This window comes from Heloderma suspectum, chromosome 5 (genome assembly GCF_057233095.1).
Source record: "Heloderma suspectum isolate Gila_16-S chromosome 5, 16-S_ref, whole genome shotgun sequence".
In the NCBI taxonomy this organism is placed as follows: Eukaryota; Metazoa; Chordata; class Lepidosauria; order Squamata; family Helodermatidae; genus Heloderma; species Heloderma suspectum.
Window position 1 is genome coordinate 20108734 of NC_139462.1, and position 16750 is coordinate 20125483.

The window sequence follows — 16750 nt, forward strand, 5'->3', positions numbered from 1 at the left end:
CTTTGCTCTGCCACAGACCCTAGCATCCCTCAAGTCACACCCCTCACTCTCCTCCTCCCCCAAAACCTGGGTTCTCATGGAGGAGGAAATGGGGTGTGTGTTCAGGCTGAGCCATCTGTGCATCAAGGTGTCGAGGAAGAAAGCCTTGCCATATCTGAGCTCACTAGGGAGGGTGCCTCCCCCTGTTCTGGCTGTTCCCATTCTGAATCTGAGCTGCTAGATATCTCCACATGCTCAGATTCATTCCTAACAAATACTGGGCTAGATAGACCCATGGTCTGACCTGGTATAAGGCAACTTCCTATGTTCCTATATTCCAAAGAAAATCTGATGGATGACCCATTGACTGCTTGCAGACCTCTGGACAAGATGGGCCATTAAACTGAAGCAATCTGGCAAACTCTTCTTTGCTCTGGTTTTATTGTCAGGGTCGACTGTGGTTCAGGAACAAAAGTATTAACTAGACAGCTTTGATTCTTCTCGGCATTTTCAGATGAATATTTCAGCAACATTAAATAATTCAAGGAAGGACTTTTCAATGGATACACTTCTTGATACACTTCTGTTTTCACTCCAGCCACCTGCCGTCACTGTCAGCAAAGCTAAAAGTTTCCCCCTTTTGAAGCTCTCCTTCCATTTTTGATCTTGTATCCTTTCTTCTGATGTATTGCCACTGTTCCTAGGAGAAAAATAATTGGCAGTTAGGCCATATTTGGAAACGTTAACTGGCTCCCCACCACCGCCTTACCTCCCTTTCCTACTATATTAAAAAGATTTGTTTACCAAGGTTTTACAAACATCATAATGAGATGTCCCTGGAAAGCACAAATGGATGGGATTTTTCAAAGATGCCGGTCGCCTAGTTTCTCAGTGCAGAACTGCTTAAAAAAGAATCAAACAACTGTGACAGGGCCTCCGAGGGAATGATCCAATTCAGCCCTTAAAGTTCATAGGGAAACACTCAGAGCAATGGGAGGCAGAGATAAAAAAAGAAAACAGATATGTAGACTTTGATGATTGTACATTAAATAGAAAGAAAGTTCAGCTGGCAAGCAAGACAAACTGCAGAATTTTTGAAAGATATTGCCTGTTCACCATTTTAAAAAAGTTTAGGTGGTGGAGCAGAGAACATTATTCATGTGCCTCAACTAGGTTTTAGAATAATCTTAGATAAATTAATATTTTCTAAGCAATATGAACCTTTCAACAGGCCCAAACAGCGTGGTCTTTTTCTAGATATATGCATGTTAACAACTGCATACTTTCAGCCTACATTTGTTGGTCCTAGGCAGACATGATCTCCAAGGTTTCGCAGGCCTAGAAATTGGACAGGTGCGCCCAATGGACACATTGTGTGTGTACTATCCTGCTCCCATTCCCCCACCACATATAGGCTCTACATGTAAGTGCCATGTACTGGTTAGAGTCAGACTAGGACTGGGGCAATCTGGATTCAAATCCCCACTGGGTGACTTTGGGCCAGTTACTACCTCTCAGCCTAACCAACCTCACAGGATTATGGTGGAGATAAAATGGAGGGGAGAACCATGAGCTCCTTGGAAGAAAGGATAAAAGTGTAATACACATTTTGAGACTCAACTGAACTGGCCCAAGGGCAAGATAACTGATTCTAGCCTCACTATCTGTGAGAAATCTTAGATTCAACTCTCAGAGTGCCATCCCATCACTTATGTAGCCAAACATCCCACAGACACACACAAGAGGGAGGTATCAGAAGACCCTGGGTAACCTCACAGTTGGAAGAAGTACAACCAATATTGAGGAAAAAAAACCTCAAAAGCAGCTCAATGATGACTGAGCATGGTCAATGACCACAGAATACTGTTGAGAAGAAAAACGCTGAAAAACTGGGTGGATGGGAGAGTGGAATGCAGTGGCTGGAAATGGAGAACAGAGTGTGATGGTTCTGTGGAGTTTTATAACTTATTAGAACTACATTTCACAGCACCCCTGCTGTGGCCTGTGTCAGTGAGGGTTGCCTGCTGCTAAGGAAGGAGGGTCAGGAGTGGGAGAGACACCCACAAAGAAAAAAGGACTATAGCCTCTGAGGGTTGATGAAGCACCAGTGGGGAGTCAGGGGCAAAGAATAAGACCCTTTTTGGCAGTTTGGAACAAACTGAGCTCTGGGACTGTTAGGGAAAACTAAAACCCTTGAACTTCAAGAAGGCCTAGTGTTAAAGCTGTGTAGGCCTAGAGCATGTCTACACCAGCCTAAAATCCCACATTTAAAATGGGGCTTTCTGCTTCCGTTTTAAATGCAGGATCACGACGGACTCCCTTTACGCGTGCTTCCTTCCCCCCTCGTTTTCCCCCTTATCTGAGTCTTCCATATGTTTCATTGTACAGCCGCTAGATGGTGCTGTGATCTAGCTCCTCTTATTGCGGCTTTTCCTTTTTCACAAGGGAAGTGAAGCAGAATGCAACCATGGTAATTTGATAGCTCATTATCTCCAATCTTTTTAAAAATGGAATAAAGGTCATTTAGTGTGGAGACAAAAGGCAAAACTGAAGTACTTTGGCCACATAATGAGAAGACAGGATACCCTGGAGAAGATGCTGATGCTAGGGAAAGTGGAAGGCAAAAGGAAGAGGGGCCGACCAAGGACGAGATGGATGGATGATATTCTGGAGGTGACGGACTCGACCTTGGGGGAGCTGGGGGTGGCGATGGCCGACAGGAAGCTCTGGCGTGGGCTGGTCCATGAAGTTACGAAGAGTCGGAAGCAACTGACCGAATAAACAACAAAGTGTGGAGACACTCTGGAGGTTGATGACGTCATCTAAGGTGCCCACAAACTTCCATGAGTCACCAATCTCAATAGCAGGATGAAAGCTCCATGTTTAACTGATATCCAGCAGATCCAGTTCTTTTGTGTGTGCCACCCTCTAAGTAAGGGGTGGGCACCTTGTGGCCCTCCAGATGTTTTGGCCTACAACTCCCATAATCCCTCACCATTACTATGCTGGCTAGGGCTGGTGGAAGCTGAAGGCCAAAACATCTGGAGGGTAGGGTGGCAATTTACGAACTGTCGAAAAAGAGGGCAAAAGATGATACACATTTGTGTATAATTGGAATTTATAATTTTAATAGAAATTCAGTACAACTCAGTATAGTGCAGAAGACTGTGACCAGGTGACCTGTGTGCCTGCCTGTTCAGTCTGCTGCCTGGGTGCCAAATGTTCACGAGCAACAGTACTTACAGTTCTTTATCTTTAAACCAGAATTGGACAGGACAGCCTTTCAAATAGAGGATGCATTCAAAAGAGGGCAGTCCTCTGGCAGCCCTTCAGATAGAGGACTGTCCTCTGTAAAAACAGACACGTGGCTACCCTACATTGCCCACCCCTGCCGAAGTGACTGAAAACCTTCCCTGTTTACTTACCCCATAAAATCACCTGTTGTTTGTACCTACATGTCAGAGTCATTGCTGGAACCCAGCAGGATTAGTACAGAGTTTACGAGCACTTAAGTGCATTCAGCACCTGCCTTCAGTCCCTGATTATATAGGCATGTTACTGATTTATAAATTCGATACAAGTGCAAGAGACACATAGAAAAGACACCTGACTGCTCCCTCACTCTCTCACCAGCTGGCACCTACCTGGCCACCTCTCTCGCTCTCTTGCCAGCCAACACCCACCCATTCATTTGCTCTGAAGCCTTCTGCCTGAAAAGGAAGAGCGTTGAAGATTACCCACCCCCATGACACTATACATGCAACATTTCGTTGCAGAGACCCATGTTTTTAGCTCTAATTTGTATCTTGTATTAATTCCATAGTATCCAGAAGATAGTATTGTTTTCATGAAGCCTTTGGCAAGCCCTTTCTATGCAATCCTGTCCATGTCTACTCAGATGTAAGACCCACTGAGCTCAATGAGCCTTACTCCCATGTTAGTGTGTATAGAACCGTAGCCTCAGTCCTCATCCCCAACTGAAACAAAGCCTAAACACATGCAAGTGTTCATACTCACCATTTGTTTCCCTTGCCTCTCCCATGAATCCCTTTCCTTTGGGGGTACATCCACTCAAAGTTTAGATTGTGCAATCCATGGGGCTGCACAGTCCATTACCCCGTAAAGCACCATGTGTAACAATATGAAAGAAGTACTGGATTTGGCTTGAGTGGGTTGTGTGAGTCTGTGGCGTGCAGTACATCAACTCTGAAACACCACATACACTGAAAGTTCTAAACAAACAAGCATCTCTTGCCGTTTTGTAAACCTATTTACACTATTTGCCAATATGACTTGAAGAAAATGTTTTTCCTTACAACACAGCTAAGTCCATTGAAGGTGGGCCCAAAGTTTTTGAGTGTTCGACCCCACGTGGTCGAATGACTTTGATTTAATTGCAACTGCATCTCCCCGTGACCCCAGGAAAAAAGAAAAGATTAATAGAATTGGCATGGGAGCATGTGTTCATTCGACTGATGTTATTACCTAAATCCTGTTCCAACAAGATGCTATGACCCCTGGATATCTCTTAAGAGTAAGGAATATGGTCAAGATTTGGCAGTCTGTTAAATTCATTCCACAGACCTGAAGTAAATTATCGAGAGAACCTGGATCACATACTGACGGCTGTCTTCAATATACTGTCAGGCGAGCAAATGGAACAACATTGAGCGGTTGTCTGTCCTGTCAGGCTTGAGAGAATGAGTGAGGCATATAATTAATAAATGCCCATTGGCCAAAGGCAACTCTTCTTTCACTGGGATTCCAAACTTAAATGCCTGTGTGCTTAACAGGATGCAAAAAAAAAATAAAAAATCACATTTCCACTTGTAGGAGGCGGGGGATATGTGATTTTCCCTTTTCATCCCCCTCCTACATACACCTTCTAATAATACTTAGCATTGTGTTTTAAAATATTCAAAGAGCTTCATGCATTATTATTATGATTAATAATAATAATAATACAGTGTCATCCATGTACATGGCACTTTACAAAGAGATAGACACAAGGAGTGGGAAATAAAGGCAGAGGTAAACATGGGAGGAATATATTATTATTGCACTTACATGTTGTGAAGGTTTGAGGCCTACAGAGGCAAAGGGGAAAATGGTCAGGCTTAGAGGCCTGGAGGTTTCTGTTGGGAGGGGGTATCCCTGAGAGGAGTAGTTTCATTTCCACAGTTAAGTGTCAGTTTCAATTCCCCAGTTAAGTTTCATTTCTTCAGGTTTGAAATAGTACCCTCAGTTTTGAGGGAGGAGGGTATCTAAAGACAGCAAGAGAGCCAGTAAGAGCAGAGTCAGGAGACCAGAGCCTGAACAGGGAGCAGGAAGAAATAGCCTGGAGAAGTCTAAATACAGCTAGGGTAAAGGAACTTGCATTTTGCAACCTTTTATTTGCTCTTAATGCCTTTTGTATCACTCAGCTCTATTGTGTAAATACCTTTACTTATGATTTGCTTGCTTTAATTTACCAGTAAACTGTTGAGGTCAAACCCCATGTCTAGAGGGTTTCACCCCACATTTACAGCCTAAACCTCATGTTATTGGAAAGGGGGAGGTAAAAGAAGGAAGGTGGCACTCTTAAGGTTTTATTGTTGGCTTTTATTGTTGTTTTTGTTTTTATATTTTATCACTTTTAATATTTTAATTGTTTTTATGTATTTTATTGCTGTGAGCCGCCTTGGGGGGGCTTCTGCCCTGAAAGGCAGCCAAGAAATATAATTTATTTATTTATTAATAAATAAATAAATAAATAAAATTAAGGAGGCAAGAGACCTTTCAGGACTTGCTCAGGGGGTCCAGGGCACAAGGGGAACCCTGGCACACATACTTAAGCTTGTCTGCAGGACAGCATATGGACTCAGGGTTAGTGTCGAAGGCTTTGCATCAGGGGTGGGTTCTGAGGAGGGATTTGAAGGAAGTAAGAGACGTAGCATCAAAAAGGCATTCTGGGAGGCATCAAGGGAGAAAGAGCAATGTCATTTCAGGGAGTGGGAGATCTTTGGATGGCTTAGGTTGGTGGGGTTGGACAAGAAAAAGTCCCAGGCAAGGGTACATTGGGATATAAGAGTGGAGAGATAAGGGGAGGGGCAAGTCCATGTAGGGTTTTGAAGGGGAAGACAAGCTGTTTATCTGGGATTGGGGAGCAGACAGGTGGGTAGGAATTATCTGAAAAGTCCTGCAATCCTGTGGGGTGGAGTCAGTATTACTGCCTCTTTGGGACAATAGTAAACAATCTTTTACTTTGGATTCGTACTGTTCTTAATAGTCCCTTTTTATGCCCATGGTAGATTTTTGAAAAGTATCTGAATACAATCTTGTTCTATTGCCTACCAATGGTCTTTCTGATCTGCTGCCATTGCATTCATGTTTTTTAACATCATCGCTTGATAATATTTTGCTAAATTTGGACATGAGATGCCACCATGCTTTTTTAGCTCTTCGCCATATCACCAGAAAAAACCTCGGGATTTTTCTGGTTTTCTTTATTTTTCTTATCCCAAATAAAATCTGTTTAATATCTCCTGTCAACTTGACAGCAACTTTGCTGGAATTACTAAAAGAAGATTTTCTAAATACCCTCCTAAACTTTCTTTCCAAAGATCATTCCTACTTTACAGGAGAAATGACCCTTCATAGTCTCTGGCAATGAACTCTTAACTCAGAACTTGCAAGACTTGTGTGTCAAAGGGGATGGTTGAAACCCCTCATGTTAGCAGGCTCCACACTATTTCTGTATTACAGATGGAGATGAGGACCTGAGGCTGCGAGAGAGAGTGGGTACCCTAAGGGCACTTACTAAGGTCATGGCTGAGACAAATTTAAACCACAGAGCTCAGTCTCTTAGCCACCACCTCCATACAAACACAGACTACTGGCAATGTTTATATTTATTTATTTATTTATTACATTTATATCCCGCCTTTTTTCCTCCAAGGAACTCAAGGCGGCGTACATAATCCTCCTCATCCATTTTATCCTCACAACAACAACCCTGTGAGGTTAAAAGCTGTTCACATGCTTTATCTCCCCTTCTCTCGTGGAACACTGAATTCACTCACTTTGGGGTAATTTGGTTAGCTGTATGATTCTGCCAGGGGATAAGAAGAATTTTATTACACTGACATTGTAGCAGTCCGTGTGGCCAGTGATCTAGCTGTTGTCACCATAGCACAGAGCTCCCTCCGCAAGGATACTTGCCACAGCCTAGTAATGGTGATTGTATTGTGTCGACCAGCCTTCCCCAACCTGGTGTCCTCCAGGTGTGTCAGACTACAAATCCCATTATCCCCAGCCAAAACATCCCAATGGACGTGTGGTTGGTAACCTTTCCAAATTCACCAGATGACAATCCATCAGAGAAAACAGGAGGAGATAAGCATCCAAAGTAAATCATAAAGAGGAGAAACAGGTTCTCAGGATGCAAAAAACCCCAACAAAAATTATTGTAGGAAGCCCAACGTGTTTCAGCCTTTTTCTTATTTTTAGGCCTTCTTTGGGGGGTAGAGAAAAAAGTCTGCAGAATTTTTTCACAAAAGATTGCCTCCTGTGTCAATCTACTAGTGGCAATCCATCAGAGACAGAATCACTCTCTCTCTCTCCCCAAGCCTTCAGAACAGTGACTAAAGTTTTTGCTAAATGCAAGGAGAACAGAAATCTTGCCAGGGTTTGGGGGAGGTAGGAGCAATCCAAAACCAATAACAGGGCAATTTCCTCCTGTTTAAATCTTACAAGATAGCACAGTTTTACTGGCTGACCTTCAAGGGCCAGTAAAAACTCATTAGGCAATGCTGATCAGAGGAAGGAAAATCATTATCATCAGCAGGCAAGTGTCATAAATTCCTTCCATTGTTGCATATACAACACTTTGATCATTAAAGGGTGACATTAAAATACAATATTTTACTTTTCATACTATATATATATATATATATATATATTCCATTCCAATTTGCTTTGAAGTCTATGTTTTTCCTTCCTCCCCCCCCCCCCAAAGTTCTGGGCCATTCAGTGGAACCACAGCACAGAGCTTGATTCTTGTTGAAGCTGAACCAACACCCCTTTATTTTTCATACAGCTTTGTTTAAGGGATGTGGTCTGGCAGACATTAGCAGTGGTGTAGTGGTGGCAGGTCATGCTGGGGCTTTGCTCCAGCACTTTTTTTTAAAGCCAGCCCCCAGCCGGGTCGCAGTCTGCTAGGGAAGGAGGAGGGAGTGGGGCCAGCTGCCTGTTGGCTTCTGGCCAAAGGGAGCGAGAGAGGGAGGGAGCCTGAGGGAGCTCTACAGCCTCCTCTCGCCCCCACCCCCATTCTCCTCCTCAGCAATTGGCTCCTCCGTCCGTCCCTGCTCCATCCCTGCGCGCCCAGCGTAGGGCCAGTTTGCAGTAGAGGCACTTACGGGTTGGTACAAATCACTAGAGGGAAAGCAGAATCACATCAGGTAAAGCAAGGTAGAGCAGGGCAGGGTCACAAAAGACAAGGCAGTGGCTAGTAGGGGCTTGAATAGCACACTGCAGGAGGTGCTGACTGGAGCATTCTCCCACAAAGACAGCTGTTGTCTCAGCAAAGTGCAGAGGCCTTCTTTTCAGAAGGCTGGCTGGTCTGGGCCTGCTGTTGGCCCTTCACATTCTGAGAAGCTATGTTTTTAAAGAATTTTGTACCTTTTTACTCATACAGGATGGAGTAGGTGAAGACTGCACTAAGAGTGCAACTTTTGACTCTGAGGCGTCCATCCAAGTTACATCTTATGACCTGAAGGGCCCTGGAATGGAGGAGGAGAGTTCCTGAAGTGGCACCTCCTCCCTATCTGTGTCTTCTTCCAAGCTTGTGGGTGTACTGAGGACAGAGGACATGACAGAAGATGTCTGACTGAATTATTTAGAATTAGCCATTTACATTTTCCTGGCCGTCATATAACTATTTGCAAAGCAGTGGGAATCACGATTTTAGCAGCAAGCTCTCAGTGGTAAGTATATTAAATCATTCAGACTCTTACACCATACACATGATGAAAGACCTATGCGATGCGAGTAAAATATTCATTAGGTTCTTCAGTGTGCCCGAGAGATCCATTAAAAAGTAACAAACCCTGCTTTTGTGAATGCAAACATCAAATGGGACATGTAAATGGGGAACCGTCTATCTCATCCAGCCTGTGGTGAAATTGGAACTCTACAATTTATCTCCCTAAAAACATTTCACAAAGTGCAGAATTGTTCCCCACCCAACACCAACACCAGCACCTTTCACGGGATGAAATTTGAATACCAAGAGTCATTAACAGAAGCACTTTGCTAGCAGACCTTTTAGAAAGCTTGAAATGTTAAGTACTAATTGAGGTTAGTAGCCTTGCTTCTCTCACCCTCTCTCTCTCATACATAAGAAGCCTTGTTCTTCTTTTCATTGATAGCAGACTTGCTTCAGCGTCTAGAATGTTCACAGTCTGAAATTGCGACAGTTGAGATAACAGCATGTTTTACGTTCCTCTCCCCCCCACCTACCTACCTACCTACCTTCCTTTCTTTCTTTCTTTCTTTCTTTCCCAAATGCAAATCATTGCCCAATTTATTCAGCCATTTGAAAAGAGAAACAATGTTTACCATTGGGGTGCCAACCATTGTTTAATCCAATTTATTCTTAATTAATGATTAATGGTTGTTTAATTATGAAATTAAAGAAGAGCGAGAAATAAGAGGAGCAGGAGGAGATTTTGACAAGCTTTGAATGTGTGCATTTGTGATGGTGTTTAGAAGTTTCAGTAGAGTTAAGAACATAAGAAGAGCTGTGCTGGATCAGACCAAGGTCCATCTAGTCCAGCATTCTGTTCACATGGTGGTCAACCAGCTACCCACAGGAAACCCACCAGCAGGACATAAGTGCAACAGCACCCTCCCACCCATGTTCCCCAGCAACTGGTGTGCATAGGCATACCACTCTGATACTGGAGGTAGTGGATAGCCATCAGGACTAGTAGCCATTTACAGCCTTCTCCTCCAGGAATTTGTCCAATCCCCTTTTAAAGCCATCAAAATTGGTGGCTATCACTACATCCTATGGTAGTGAATTCCATAGTTAAACTATGTGCTGTGCAGATCAATGTGGTCATTTGACTGCAAATTATATGCTGGTATGAAAGAGCCAGAGATTACTCTCTGGTGAATAACCAGAGATTACTCTCATCAACCCCATGCCTCACTGTACACACCAGCCCCTCTTCTTCCAGGAGGAAATGTAATAATCTTATCCCCCAATTATATAAATGAAAACATGTTGCCATAAGCCAGCCCTGCTGCATTTGCAGGGAGCCCTGTTCATTCGTCTGAGTGGCGCCCTGGACCTCTGCCCCAAAGCCCTACCCTAGCAGCACCATCAGGAAGAACTGCAACAATCCTTCCTTGTCCTCTTCTCTTCCTAGGAGGTTCTGCTTCTCCTCTTTATGAACTTGCAGTTTGTACCTGCAAAGGGAAGCAACACAATTACTTATTAGTAGGGATGGATTAATCAGTCTGTTTCTGCACCATGTCAATTGTGCACGTGTTCGTTTATAAGACTGTTCCATCCCATTTCCACATTGATCTGCACATTTAAAAATAAAACCCCCATGAAAAATTGTATTTAAATATCTATTCTTGAAAGTATTTTCTCATATGCATTTCTAGAAATATGCATTTTTAAATGTTTTATCTCAAAGTACACTTTTCTAGTATAAACTAGTATAAAGCCCATGTCATCATGGGCGCTACTGCGCTAGTAGTCTGAGGGCGAAACATACTGCTCCTTGAGTCCCACTATGTCAGTCCTCTAGAAGTTGTATGGAGGATACTTTCCTTCAATGCAACTTTTTGTCCTCACTTCCTCACACCCATCACCACTGAATGACATTTGTTTCTTTCCCTCAGGCTTCAAGCCCACCTCTTTCCTTCTTTTAAACCCTGGCTTTTCCTAGGGCCATTTCTTTCCCTCCTCAGCCACTTCAGGGCATTTGCTGCCACCGCCGCCACCATCCCTGCCACCGATATGGCTGCTCTGAGAGCGGGTTCAACTTGGAAAGCCCAAGGCCCTCCCTCCAACCCCACCTTTGTGTTTTTCTTCCCGCATGCATGTGCTGCACAGAGCTACGTGGGAGCTGTAGTTCCCCAACTGCCTCCAGCTCCTGGCCAGGGTGTGGAAACATACTGTTTGGATATGAAAGCTCTAGCTCTGAATGCTTTCAAACTTTCAAAGTGTTCTGCATGTCTATACTGCTCAAGCTTCAGTTTCAAACAAAAATGAGCAAAATCATTCTGGTAGTTCTCAAGTAATAAGCCTTACACTACCATATTCTTATTTAAGGTTTTATCCTAAAATATGTATTTCGGAAGCATTTGGGTAAGTTTATTTGAGTTGAAAACCGAATTGCAAAATTTGGAGAGTAGAAAATCTGAAGGATAACATGTTCCAATCTGCACATTGGTCCAGGAGGTATGGATCAGAGCAGTTCACATGAGAATTCACAAAGAACTTGTTTTCCTAGCATCCCTACTCATGACTAATCAACCAGGCCTGTGGTGCCCAGTCATGAGTAGATTCTCTGCAGCTCAGTCATAAAAACTCAAGCTTGAGCCTTCCTGGCTAGTTGATATTTGCTGTGAAGAGTAACAGTCTGCTACCGGAGACATTCCTTGGGTGCCAGGGCCAGCGTCAAGGGCCAGCACCTGCCAGGGGCCCACTGTCAAGAGCCCCCTGGACCTGCTCCTTCTCTTCACCAATGTAACCTGCTTATTTACCTGCCTTTCTCTCTGAGCAGACAGCACTGATGGTGAGAAGGAGGAGCACTAAATGCCGCTGCCTCCTTGCTCGCTGGCTCTCTGCCTGTCAGGCAAGCAAGTGGCAGCAATGATGAGAAAGAAGATCAGGAGCAAGAGCAGCTGGTGGCAAAGCAGTGAGAAGACAGACTTTCTGAGGGAGCAGGATCATTGAGGGCACCTTGCCCAAGGGCCCACAAAAATCTGGAGCCGGCACTCTGGGGTGCATTTCAAATGTCAGTCTATAGCCCACTACACACACTCCCTGATCTAGTCTCAAGTAAGCACTCTGTTTTGCTTACTATTCATAAGTAGACCCACTGGAAGGATTATGTATGTATGTATGTATTTATTTATTTAACATATTTCTATACTACTCTTCACCAAAGTTCCATAGTTGTTTACAATTAAAATAATACAAACAACAATCGAAGATAGAATACAGCACCGAAAACAACAATGCCACAATCCGAATAAAGCAGGACAGACCAGAGGTCAATTCCCAAAGCCAGCTGAAACAACAGAAACGTTACTTGTCTGCAGAAAGCCAGGAAGAGGCTGTTTGGATTTCCCTAAGAGGGGAGTTCCATGAATAGTGGGGCTCCTGTAGAAAAGGCCCTGCTGCTACTGGAGATTAATAGCTTCCCCGCCCCATTGGAATTTAGAGCAGGGTCTCATTAGCAGAACTTAAGTGTCAAGGGGGCTTCTTGGAGGCACCAGTGGTTGGCCCACCACTGGCTACCATGGCTGTCGCACCACATTTGGTTGCCAGTGGAAGTCCTGCTGCTCCAACAGACTGGAGTGACACCACCAGACACCCACTGGGACTCCTCCATTGCTGGTGGCTGACAACATCTTGGCAGAAAGAGTTGCTCCTACAGTTCCTCCACCAGTGAATCCACTTGCTCCATGCAATGCTGGGACACCAAAGCCCATAATACCTTCTCCCAGATCTCCTCTTATCATAGCCCCCTTTCCCATGCTTGCCAGCCTTGCAGGAGCCTCTGGCCTTTGCTTTACTTTGGAATCCATTTCTTCCCTCCTTCCCATCTCGGCAGCAAACCGTTGTGCGGTGGCCATAACTGGGTGAGCTGTAAATGTGCAATAAGGACTCTAACAGAATTCAAAAGCAATCCCAAATCAAATCAGAAAGCTACGAGCATGTGCTATTCTCACAGAGCTAACGGTTGTCCCTCCCATTCAGCTGATGCAACATTTCCAGTGCATCTGTTCCATAGGCAAGTAATTTTCCTCTTTAAAGAGGAGCTCACTTTCCTTTCCTGCAACTAGATCTGGAAGTGGAACCCTAACTATTAAATCCACCCAGGATATGGTGTGGACCACACCAGTTTCCTTCGAGTATGTCCTGGGAAATATAGAACATGCCTGGTGCATCTGCACACAGGCAACCTTTCAGGAACTGCATAGATGCAACAGCTTCCCCACTCCAGGCATTCTTAGTCCTCTGTGGATGTGCAGAGGATGGGGAGGGGCAGTACCTCAGTGTTAGAGCCCCTGCTTTGCATGGAGAAGGCCCAAGGTTCAATCCCCAGCATCTCCAGGTAGGACAAGGAAAGAATCCTGCCTGAAACCCTGGACAGCTGTCACAGGAGCCAGATAGAACATCGAAGTCTAGAGACTGATGCAATAGTTGCTTAGCCACTCTCTAGAACTGTCTTGCCCAACCTGAAGCCCTCCAGATGATTTGGACGATGGCACCCAGGGTATAAGCCATGCTGGCTGGGGCTTATGGGAGTTGAACTCTGAAACATCTCGAGGGCACCAGGTTGGGGAAAGCTACCCTAGAAGATCAAAGTTGTGTTCTTTCTAGGCCTGGTTAGGGTTACAAGGAGGTTGGAAGCCAGAGAATATGCATTTGCCTTTAAATCTTGTGATGCAGCTGGAGACGAGGCAGGTCCAGCTCCTGTTGCACGTTCCCTTCCTGTCCTTACCCATCCACCCATCCACCCATCCCCTCTGGCATGCTTTAAGTCAGGCTTCCCCAACCTGGTTCCCTCCAGATGTGTTAGACTACACCATCCCCAGCCAGCATCACAAATGCCCATGCAGGTGGGGGATAAAAGGAATTGTAGTCTAACACATCTGTGGGAACCAGGTTGGGGAAGCCTTCTTCCACTTAGGGGATCCAGGCTTCCAGTATGCCACACAGAAAACAGGGAATGGGATGGACAACGGAGCCAGGGAGGGACGGGCAGGAGGAACTGGGGCTTTTTTACCCCCTGCTGCAGCAGGAAACTTAAAGGTAAATGCATGTTCTCTGGCTTTGAATCCGGCAGCCATAGGCCTAGCCCGCACAAACAGGAGATCATGCTCCTGGACTGTACCATTTCAGAGTGCAACTCGGAGAACATGACTGAATTTTTTTAAAGCCCCTCAATGCACATAGATAACAGAGAGGAAGGGGGCAGTTCCTTTGAAATCCAAGTAGGGCAACCAGCCCTGCTTCTGACATCCAAGCATTCAATAAAAGATGCCACCTTAACCTATTTGGAGACTTCAAGAGAACGTGCATACGCTGTCCCTTTCTTCTCCTTTCACTCTCCTTGGAGAGATGAACGTCATTATAGTAGAATCTCTTCACACGTTTAAATTTGAAGGTTGTGACGCGTGAATGATCTGTTATTACATGCAATATGTGAACCGACCTCAAATTCTGGTGCTTTCCCCCAAACAAATACAGAAGGAGATTCTGCATTTTATTCACCTTTCCTTCTCCTAGAAGCATTTGAGCAGTATCAGCACTTCTGTTGTTGTCAGACCTTTTGTTTGCATGGAAAGGCCTATTTGCCATCAGCTCTTGTCCCACAAGGAAAAAGAGAGACGATAATGAGATTGCGATATGCCAAGCAGCATTCCTCCCCCTACCCCCGCTCCCCACAGACAGCCTTCGCAATCATCCCGTCAGCCTGCGCATGGCAGGCTGTAATGACCACCCATCAGGAGCTCAAAGGAAGTCAAGGGAGAAATTATCAAGGGGATCACTGTTGGTTTGCTTAAATTTCCTTCTCCTCTGAACTGGACAAAGCAGGGAATCAGTCCAATCTCGTTTATATTCTTTAAAGATGCTTATAGTAATGTCATTTTCAATGAAGCCTCCTGAAAGCACGTGTGCACAGAGAGACAGACAGGCAGCACCACCCCTCTGGGCAAAAGGCAGATGCTTCTATTTGTGACAAAAAGTGGCCCACCCAGTGCTGGATGGAATATTGTGTATAAGTTTGTGTGCATGGCAAGGTGCGAGTAGGGCTGGTGTCGAGGGCCAGCATAGCTGGGCACCTGCCGAGGGCGCACATCATCACAGCGGGTCCACTGATAACAGCCCACTTGAGCTGCTCCTCCTCTTCAGCATTGCAATCTTATTGTTCACCCAACTCTTGCTCTGGCCCAGAAGGAGTGAACAAGCCAGCAAACCGAAGTGGTCAAAAGGAGTAGTTGTAGTTGCCACTATCTGCTTGCCCACTGGCTGTCCACTTGATAAGCCAGCAGAGATGGTGAAGAAGCAGAGCAGCAGTGGCAGTGAGGGAGTGGGCCGACTGAGTGAAGGGCCCCCATTATAAGAACATGAGAGGAGCCCTGCTGGATCAGACCGAGGGTCCGTCTAGGCCAGCATCCTGTTCACACAGTGGCCAACCAGCTGCCTGTGGGAAACCCGTAAGCAGGACACGTGTGCAACAGCACCCTCCTGCCCCTGGTCCCCAGCAACTGGTGGACATAGGCAGACTGCCTCTGGCACTGGAGGTAGCATAGAGCCATCAGTGGTGCAGTGAACCAGGGCTCGCAGGGACACAGCACCAGCCTCGTTTAATTAGCAGGATGCTGACGTCGCCTGCCCCCCTCTCAGGATTCTTCATTCCTGCTGAGCTGCAGTCTTTCTGGGATTCCGAGGCTCGTTCCTAGCCCACAAAGCCACCTGCAACCAAGTGTGATCAGGCCTCAGAACCCTGCTCCATCTGAGGAGAAATGAATTTTCCCAGCAGCAATATATTATTCCCTGCTGTAATGCAAAGTATTTTGGAATGGGCTCGGTCTTAAATGGTCAAATAAGACCCATTCGCCTTACAGATGACCTGCTCCTAGCAGATGAAAACCTTTAGAACTGGTTTGCTGATATGGATCAAAACAGTTGCCCGCCATTTTGGATTCTTCTTGGGGGGGTGGCTATGGGGGACTGTCATGCTGAACGCCTGCACTTCACTACTTACCGCTACACCACCGGGGCCCGTTGACCTGATGGGATGATACATCTCTCCCAATCTGGCCCATCACATGGAGAATACCGCGCCATTCCTTGCCTCTGTGATGCCCACACAGACAGAAGGCCAAAGTGTGGTTTTTGTCTATGTATGTCGAACTGCACGCGGGCAAAGGCAGGGCTGGTGCACCGGGTCAATGGGGAAAAGCTCACATTTGCTGCCCTCCAGGAGGTGAGCTGGATTGGCGAAGAAATATAATCCAATCTGGCCTACCGTGTCTTGGTCACAGCTGAGGCGAGATTAGACCTCATCATTCCTTGGCTCAATCTATATCTCAAAGCCACTTCACATACATTTGTAGTGTACTGGGAGAGATCACTGCTGTGTCCTCAAGCTAACTACGGAGTGACAAGTGTAGGGGAAATCCAGAGGTCCTTTTGTGTGGTTTGTGAATTTCCTCGATGCTGCGCAACAGAGGTTTGCTACAATGACTGTGATGTAGTCGGAAATGCTCACCGCATGCAGACCTGGGTACAGAGAAGAAGTTCATAGTAACAGAGAAGAAGTTCATGGTAACCAGTACCCAAAGAAACAGAATGCCTCACTCAACCTTTCAGCTGGAAGGTCTAGGACACTTTTAAACTTTCTCTTCTCACAGAATCTCTTGTGGACTGATTGGCTCCTCTCATTTCATACTTTCTGGGATTCCGAGGCTGGTTCTTAGCCTATGAAAGACCATGTGGGATCAAGCCTCAGAACCCTGCTTCATCTTAGAA

General features: G+C 45.4%; 1 long non-coding RNA gene across 1 annotated transcript in view; it reads right to left on the reverse strand.

The window, feature by feature from the left end:
- Window positions 1–409: 409 nt before the first annotated feature.
- LOC146343655 (uncharacterized) overlaps window positions 410–16750 on the reverse strand; it is a 29632-nt gene continuing 13291 nt past the window's right edge. The window contains exons 2-4 of the long non-coding RNA XR_014791955.1: window positions 10333–10431; window positions 8638–8812; window positions 410–679 (exon numbers count right to left, since the gene is read on the reverse strand). This is a non-coding gene — a long non-coding RNA (uncharacterized LOC146343655). The remainder of the gene's footprint in view (window positions 680–8637; window positions 8813–10332; window positions 10432–16750) is intronic.